Source organism: Rattus norvegicus, chromosome 1 (genome assembly GCF_036323735.1).
Source record: "Rattus norvegicus strain BN/NHsdMcwi chromosome 1, GRCr8, whole genome shotgun sequence".
Lineage (NCBI taxonomy): Eukaryota > Metazoa > Chordata > Mammalia > Rodentia > Muridae > Rattus > Rattus norvegicus.
The window spans coordinates 9,837,231-9,845,541 of NC_086019.1; the positions used below are offsets into that span (position 1 = coordinate 9,837,231).

The window sequence follows — 8,311 nt, forward strand, 5'->3', positions numbered from 1 at the left end:
CAGATGTCTAGTTGCCAGAACCATGAGGAACTCCTGTGGCTTTAAAAGCCACTTAGACTGTGCTGTTTTGTTATAATAATTCAAATGGGGCAAAACACCACTTGAAAATTGTAACTAACTGTTTATTGTGTGTATATGTTGGGTAAATGGGTATCAGGATGCATGTGAGGAAGTCAGATGAAATTTGCAAGAGTGAGGAGTTCTTTCCTTCTAACATGTGGGACCTGAAGACCTGCTTAGATCATCAGACATGGTAACAAGAAACTTTATCCACAAAGTCACTTTACTGGCCACTGAGACACCTGTTTTGTTGTTATTTTGATTTAAGTCACATTATGTTGACCTGGTTACTGCTGTATTTCCAGCTACACATCAATATGTAGGATCAAAAAGTACCTATATCTCCCTGTATAGAAGTGACAACTTTTTTCTCATTGAGATGACAGTCTCAAGAGTCACCCAAGGGGCAGGCAAGTGCTAGGTAATAAACATGAGGAAGTTGGGGCTCTCAAAGTGAACTGACAAGAAAAACATTGAAATGAAAAGATCAGACCATCTGTAAGCCTGCCCTTATTGAAGGCATGATGTGCTTTCTGATGGTGAGTTAGTAGTAGTTATGCAAAGAAAGAAAGAAAGAAAGAAAGAAAGAAAGAAAGAAAGAAAGAAAGAGAGAGAGAGAAAGAAAGAAAGAGAGAGAGAAAGAAAGAAAGAAAGAAAGAAAGGTAGGAAGGAAGGGAGAAAGAAGAAAGAATCAAAGACAGAAATAAAGAGAGAAAGAAAGAAAAAGGTAGAAAGGGGGAGAAGAATGAAAGAGAAGAAAGAAGCAACAAAGGGAAGGAGGAAGGCAAGAAGGAAGGAAGGAAGGAAGGAAGGAAGGAAGGAAAAAAACCAACTGGATTGCTATTGACTTCAAGGAAGAATTATCCAAGAAAGTCATCACAGATACTATTTTGTTCAACCATGAAATGTTTGAAAATTGAAACTTGGGATCCCTAGAACAAACTGCCTTGCAGGGATAGTCATATTGGTAAACTCTGGGTTTAACTGAGAGATCCTCATTCAATAAATAAGAGCAAACAAGGAAAACTCCCAGGAATCAACCTTGGTCCACCACTGCATATGAATACACACACATGTTCATTGAAACATACAGATGCACCCATGCTCACACACATACACCCAACACACCACACCACCACACCACCATACCATACCACACCACAGCACACACCACACAAATACATGAAAAAGAGATTAAAGGAAAGCTACAGTGGTATTTATGAGACTGTCCATAATAGGCTCATATATTTAAATAAGAACTCTTTGGGAGGGATTGGGAGGTGTGACCCTTTTGGAAGAGGTGTATCACTGCAGTGTGGCAGGGGGTGGAGGGGAGGGGGTAGGGGTAAGGTTTCAAAAGTTCATGGCATAGGCAGGAGGGAAGAAAGATATCCTTAAAAGTCAACCTCAGGGGCATTTTCAATATGCAGTCACTCGAACCATAAAAGAATACTTTCAGCTGTTAAAACCAAGTCCAGGATATTCTACTATGGCAGCTACAGAAAACTAACACGTCTCACCTGGATCACCAGGGAAGGACAGAAATCTGATACGATGTCTATGTCTTTTGAATCCAGATTTTATATCCCACACTCATTCTTTGATATTATACCAACACATGTGTACACACACACACACACACACACACACACACACGGTGGGGGAGACAGAAGGACAGAAATAGAGAAACAAAGAGAAAGATACACACACACACACATGCAGAGAGACAAAAAGAGACACACAGAAGTATAGATACAGAGACAGAGGTTTTTTGGAAAATTTTTTGGACAAGAAGTATTTTATTGATGTTCTTATCTTATTGCTTCTATCTCTTCCAACCTGGCTTCCAAATTCTTCTGTTTCTTCCCTTTCTTCTGTCTTTCCCCTGGGAAGGTCTCACCACCAAAGTGTGTTTCAGATTACACATTGATCTATCCTCAATAACATGATTTGTAAGTATCTTCCTTGATCCTAGGCACACTTGGTTAAAAACATGTCAGGGCTCTCAGGTCCTGACCAGGATGTACACAGTAACATCTCCACAAGATGGTGTAATCTATACTATGGATCAACACAGAACATGCCAGAAGAAAGCCAAGGGATGTAACCAGTTGGCAATGCGTAACCATCACAATGTTTCCTTTGGGACATTAATTTTTCTCCATGACAACATTCTGCCTTCTTTAGTTTCTAAGATATTAAAAAAAAGAGAAAGAAAACGAAAAAAAAAGTACATAACACTTTCTGTTTGGCACAACTCTTGCCTTTATTTCAGCAGATGCTAAAATAATTACAAGCATGCTTAGCATCTCAAGAGCATGCTTCCTTTTAAGTCCTTAAAGCACATGCCCACATTTGTGTTCACATTAATTTCAATGAGGAGAAGAAACAAAGTAAGGGAAATCGAAAAACTGGTGGTCTTAACTAGCTGCTACACAGACGTGGGACAGAGCTGGAGAGATGACTCAGCCATTAACAGCACTTGCTACTCTTGCAGGTGACCCAGGTTTGATTCTCAGCATCTACACGACAGTTCACAACTGTTCATAATTCCAGGTCCCCAGGATCCAACTCCCTCTTCTGACCTCTGTAGGCACCGGGTCTACGTGTGATGCACGTGCACAGGTGTAGGCAGAATTCTTATAGGTGTGAAATACAATAAATCTAAGAAAAAGAAAAAATGGGGCAGAGTGCATCACCATTCAGTGGTGATGGGGACCAAACTCTCCTCATGCAGGTGTGTAAGCTCACAGATTTTCTGGGGCATCGCATGCCATTGGCAGATGTGTTGACACCTGGAGATCGTCTACATCCATTCATCTATGTTCAAGACTCGAGGATTTTTTTTAAAGTTATTACTTCTCTATGTCTTAAAATCTGTCTTTTTAAAATGTCTTTGGAAATCTGATAGTACCTCACAATTCCTGAGTGCTTCCTGCCTAGAGAAACACTTAAATGTCTTACCCCACATGAGCTCTCATGGAGTTCTAATGTGTTTGAGTTTGCCACATGTTCTACAGGGCATGAGAGGGCATCAGCCATTAACCAGGGGAAGCTGTGTAGGCCCATGATACTAGAAATTAATGGGCAGGGCATAACAAAATTACTTTGGGGTCTCATCATTTGATTTCCTCCTCTGACTCCTTGAATGGATTAGACACGTTAAAACTCAGGTGACAGATCTGCGTGACAGGCAGAGGGTGGTTCCGCACAAGGACTTGTTACAGATGTCAGATACCTTTCATCATGTTTTCAGTCACACGCTGTCTTACGAAGGTGAGTCTGTGAGGATTCACTGCTGTGCTTTCCAGATTTGTGATTACAGAGCTCTTAAACCCTTTAATCTGAAATTTGGGTTAAAAAGCACCAACTAAATTTGGAGAGTGACAATATTCGTTCTTTTAAGTAGCAGACGGAATGTAATCCTCGTTCAGCTTTTCTTAGACCCCATCTGGATGCTTGGAGAAAGAAGTAAGAATTTGAAACGTGCATAGGCATATAAAATATAAAGTAACGAATATACTTCTCTGGTTCAATCCAGTGAGAGATTTGCACTCCAGGGGTGTGAAAGATGTGACCTGGAAAATATTTAATTTTTAATTTTTTCAGATAAAGCCATAGTTTAAAAAAACACAGTTATATGGAGACAGAAAATTGGAAATTGAAACTTTGCTATACACTAGCATCTGAACAATTGTGTGATTAAACAGATTTCTTCTTTGGGGAAGAATTTGCTTTTCTTTATTTGTTCACTCAACACAGATCGGTTGTGGTTGAGATTACTTGGTCAGTTCATTAATTTGCCCAAATTTTACTTTATTTTATTGCTGTCCTCCCTCACCTTAAAACTCTGGGTAGTTATACTGGGGCCAATAGGATGATCCAGCATAAAGATCTCATCGCCTAGCATCCATTTAACCCATCTGTTCATCCCCCTTAGCCACATGACTACAAACTCAGAGGTTCCGGAGATGTTCTGGTTTGAATCTGGAATATTTACAATGTTTTGAATGATTGGTCCCCCAGTTGGTGGCACTGTGGTATGTCCGGAAGGCAGGACCTGGTTGGAAGCAATAGGTCACTGGAGGCTGTCCCTAAATGATAGACTCTGCCTAGGTCTCCTCTTCATCCTGATTGCTTCTTGCCTACTACAAAGCAGTGCCTCCGAGTTTTTGCTCATGACACCATGATGCTCTTTTCCTCCACTAGCCCAGAAACACTGGAATCTGCCCAGACAGTTAAACTCTGAAACCGTGTGCCAAATTAAATCATTTTCCTCCTAAATTGTGCCTGTTGGACACGTAGCTATAGAGACGATAGAACTAAGTGAAACAAAGGATTAGGGCCAAGGTTTTATTCTAGACTATTCCAATGGGTCCACTTTCACCATAGCGACCTCAGAATGAGCCATTAAAAGCACAGGTTAGATAACATCACAACAGGGCTTTCTCACCAGTCTACTAAGCCCTCATAGAAGAAATGACCTGCTGAGTCTGTTTCTGTCAGTTTGTATATGGCTTCAGGATTGAGCACTCTGCAAAAGACGACCACCAAGAAGGCTAATTCTCCACCTGGGAGAGGCTAATTCTCCTTCTTTCTGCTGTCATCAATTGCCTGTGCTTCCTGGTCTAGGGATGGGATCCCTTGAGATCCTCCCCCTTTAGTGTTAACATGTCTGTTGATATTGCCAACAGCCTGGTCTTGTTTACATGGTCACTTGTAGGAGAGCCTGTTTAGAGCAAGCTCCTCTTACGATCTTTCCACCCTCTCTCCCATGTTCTTCACTGAATCATCAATAGAGGAGCTGTGATGTAGATGTATCCACTGGGACCAAGGCCCCCACAAACATCCCTCTCTGCCTCGTATCAAGTTGTGGGTTTCCGTGGTACTCCCCCTTTTCTGTAAAGAGAAATGTCTCTGATGGAGGGTGGTTGCTATTTTTATCAGTCCGTATAAGGATAAGATTTAGAATGTAATAATGAATTATGCTGGTGTAGCAAAGGGGACTCTTTGATAACTTCCATGACCTCATTGGCTCCGGGAAGTTGGATAGGTTTTCAGTACCAAGCATGATTTTCCTCTTATAGAATGGCCTTAAGTACAATTAGTTGTTGGTTGACATAGACATGTAAGCACCATTTTATATACATATTATATATATATATATATTCATACACTTCACAGTTGTTCATCTGGGTTCATGGATGGTTAATAGGTGTTGTTGCTAGGTAGGAGTGTTTAATTTCTTCCCTTCCTTGGAAACTTGCATAGTGTTTTCTGGAACTGTGGAAGCTAGATCTCAGAAAAGAGACTTTCATGTCTGATCCTGATTGAATCATCTAAGTCCTATGTTTTAAGTATGTTGTGTCTTCCGCCACAGGATCCCAACCTCAACCCCAGAGATGCACCCAAGTGCTAGATCAATAATCTATATTGTTTTGGGAGTCTCTTGACTCATTGAAAGGAGGATTTTTGTCCCGTGCATTTTGTTTGTTTATTTGTTAGTCTGGTTCCTTTAGGGACTAGAAAGACAAACACCACACCTTCTCTCTCATCTGAAATTCCTAGTTTCCAGTCCTCAGGTATGAATCCATAGGTATTCAGATATGAATATCCAAGATAGTGTAACCCCAGAAAGTAGAAAAAGTATAAGGGGACTATGGGTAGGGCAGGTTGAGAAGTAAATAGCAGAGTATAAGAAAGGAGATGTCTTAGGGTTTTACTGCTATGAACAGACACCATGACCAATGCAAGTCTTATAAAGGACAATATTGAATTGGGGCTGACTTATAGGTTCAGAGGTTCAGTCCATCATCATCATCATCATCATCATCATCATCATCATCATCATCATCATCATCACCACCATCATCATCACCATCAAGGTAGGAACATGGCAGCATCCAGGCAGACATGGTGCAGGCAGAGCTGAGAGTTCTACATCTTTATCTGAAGGTTGCTAGCAGAATACTGACTTCCAGGCAGTTAGGAGGATGTCTTACAGGTCACACCCACAGCGACACACTTAGTGCAACAAGACCACACCTACTTCAACAGGGCCACACCTTCTACTCATGCCACACCCTGAGCCAAGCATATACAAACCATCACATTCCGCTCCCTGGCTCACATAGACTTGTTCAAACACGTGAGTTTATGGGGGCCATATCTAGCCACAGCATAATAAAAAATATATCTAGTCTAACTTCCAAAGTCTCCATAGTTTATAGCAGTCTCAACAATGTTAAAAGTCCAAAGATCAAAGTCTCTTCTGAGACTCATCCAATCATTTAACTGTAATCTCCAAAGCAAGACAGGGAACCAGCTGGGCAAACTCCACTCTCTGCATCTCCATAGCTGATGTCAAATCGGTCTTCAGATCTCCAACTCCTTTTCAACTTTGTTGACTGCAACAAAATTCTTTCTCCTGGGCCAGTTCCACTTCCTATTAGCAGCTTTCCTCAGCAGATATCCCATGGTTCTGGCATCTCAAACATCTTGGGGTCTCCAAGGCAGCTTCAATGTTACAGCTTCTTGTTCCAGTGTCTGGGATCCACACATGATCTTCTGGGCTCCTCCAAAGGGCTAGCATCACTTCTCCAGCTCTGCCTTCTGTAGCTCAGGGTGATCCACTCCACTGCTGCTGCTGTTCTTGGTGGTCATTCCATGGTACTGGCATCTCCAATATGCTGGGGTCTTCCACTGAAGCTAGGCTTCACCAATAGCCTCTCATAGACTCTCATCATGGTGCCAAGCCTCAGCTCCTTTGCATGAACCTCTCAGTCTTGGGCCATCAGCTGCAACTGAGGCTGCAACTTCACCAGTGGCCTTCCATGGCCTCTCACAGTGCCCTGCCTCAGCTGCTCTTCATGATGCCTTCATGCCTTCAAAACCAGTACCACCTGGATGACTCTTACACATTACCAAGTACAGCTGCAGCACAAGGTACAACCTCGTCTATCTCTGGATCACAGTTTCCTGTCAGGTTATCAAGGTTAACTTGAGCATTCAATGGTTTTGCTTGTTTGTTTGTTTCTGGCCTCTCAGCTTTTTCTTGTTCCCACTCTTATTTATAACTGTCCCTTCTTACAGTCACAGCATTGTGAAAGGGGAAGGAACTTAGGAGGATCTTGGGGGTCTCAAGTCTCTAGTGACACTCAATGTGTTTATTCCCAACAGTCCTTGGGGAAAATTATGCGCAGCAGTAAAAATCATTTCCACTTCAATTACCACATGGCAGGCGGCACCAAACGACCCCCTGTCTGTACCCCCACATCCTAATCCCAGGTGTTCTTGCTGTTTATCCTTAGGAAAGGGGTCAAGGCTCTAAGCAGCAGGGGATACCCATTGCCTGTTTTGAACCTCACTCTCTCAAAGTGGGGAGAATGAAAATTATTGGGGAAGTGTTGTGGTTTGCCCTGGAGTTATCTGTAATTTGATGCTAATTCCACTGCCCCAAGGACAGCTGCCTAGTCATGTACTCAGGACTCAGGTGACTTCACTAGAACCTTCTCCCCATTGAATTTGTAAAATACAGGTGAGGGGCAGGTACAGGATAGAAGGAGGCCTGTCATTGGAGGAGAAGGAAGGATGGGCAGAAGAGAAGTTAGAAGGAAGAGGAGGAGACTGGAACGGAAAGGAGGGAGAGACAGGAGGGACCGGGAGAGGAGCTAAGGGACAACAATGGAGGCTGACGTTAAGATTCCACTGTGTATTTACAGGTTGTTAGTAATGTTCTTAAGGGATGGATGGTACTGGGCTTTGTAGGTTTAGGTGGGCAAATTTTACCAATTGGGCCAAAGGCTATTGTGTTGTGTGTTTTTTCATGTAGCGATTTAAGTGTAAGAAAGTGTGCGGTGGCTGGTTTGGGCCACCACAGAGTTGGGATGTGTGTTTCTGGCATGGAAACCTGCCTTGGGAAATAGATAGGTAGAGAGATTGCTGTCAGGCTCAGAGAGAGGCCTTTGGCAGTGTGATGTGGGATGGAGCAAAGCAGGTGAGACGCTTTGCTGACTGAGAATTAATATATCCAGCAGATATCTTGGGGCACTGAGGTGCCGGACCTAAGTGGGAAAAAAGACAACCTTACTTTTCTTATTTTTTATATTTTTACAAAAACAGGGAAGTGGTGTTGTGGACAGGATGAAAAAAGCGGAAGCCGGAGGCCAATAAATGGACAGAAATAATGTGTTGAGAGACTGGCACGATAAGAAATTTCTGAAAGGACAAAGGAGGATCCCTATGGAGAATG

General features: G+C 42.4%; 1 long non-coding RNA gene across 1 annotated transcript; it reads left to right on the forward strand.

Annotated features, from left to right (window-relative positions):
- The first annotated feature begins 4,467 nt into the window (after window positions 1-4,467).
- LOC120098785 (uncharacterized) lies at window positions 4,468-8,311 on the forward strand. Its single transcript, XR_010058833.1, has 3 exons — window positions 4,468-5,642; window positions 5,854-7,005; window positions 8,182-8,311. It is a non-coding gene; the product is annotated as an uncharacterized LOC120098785 (long non-coding RNA).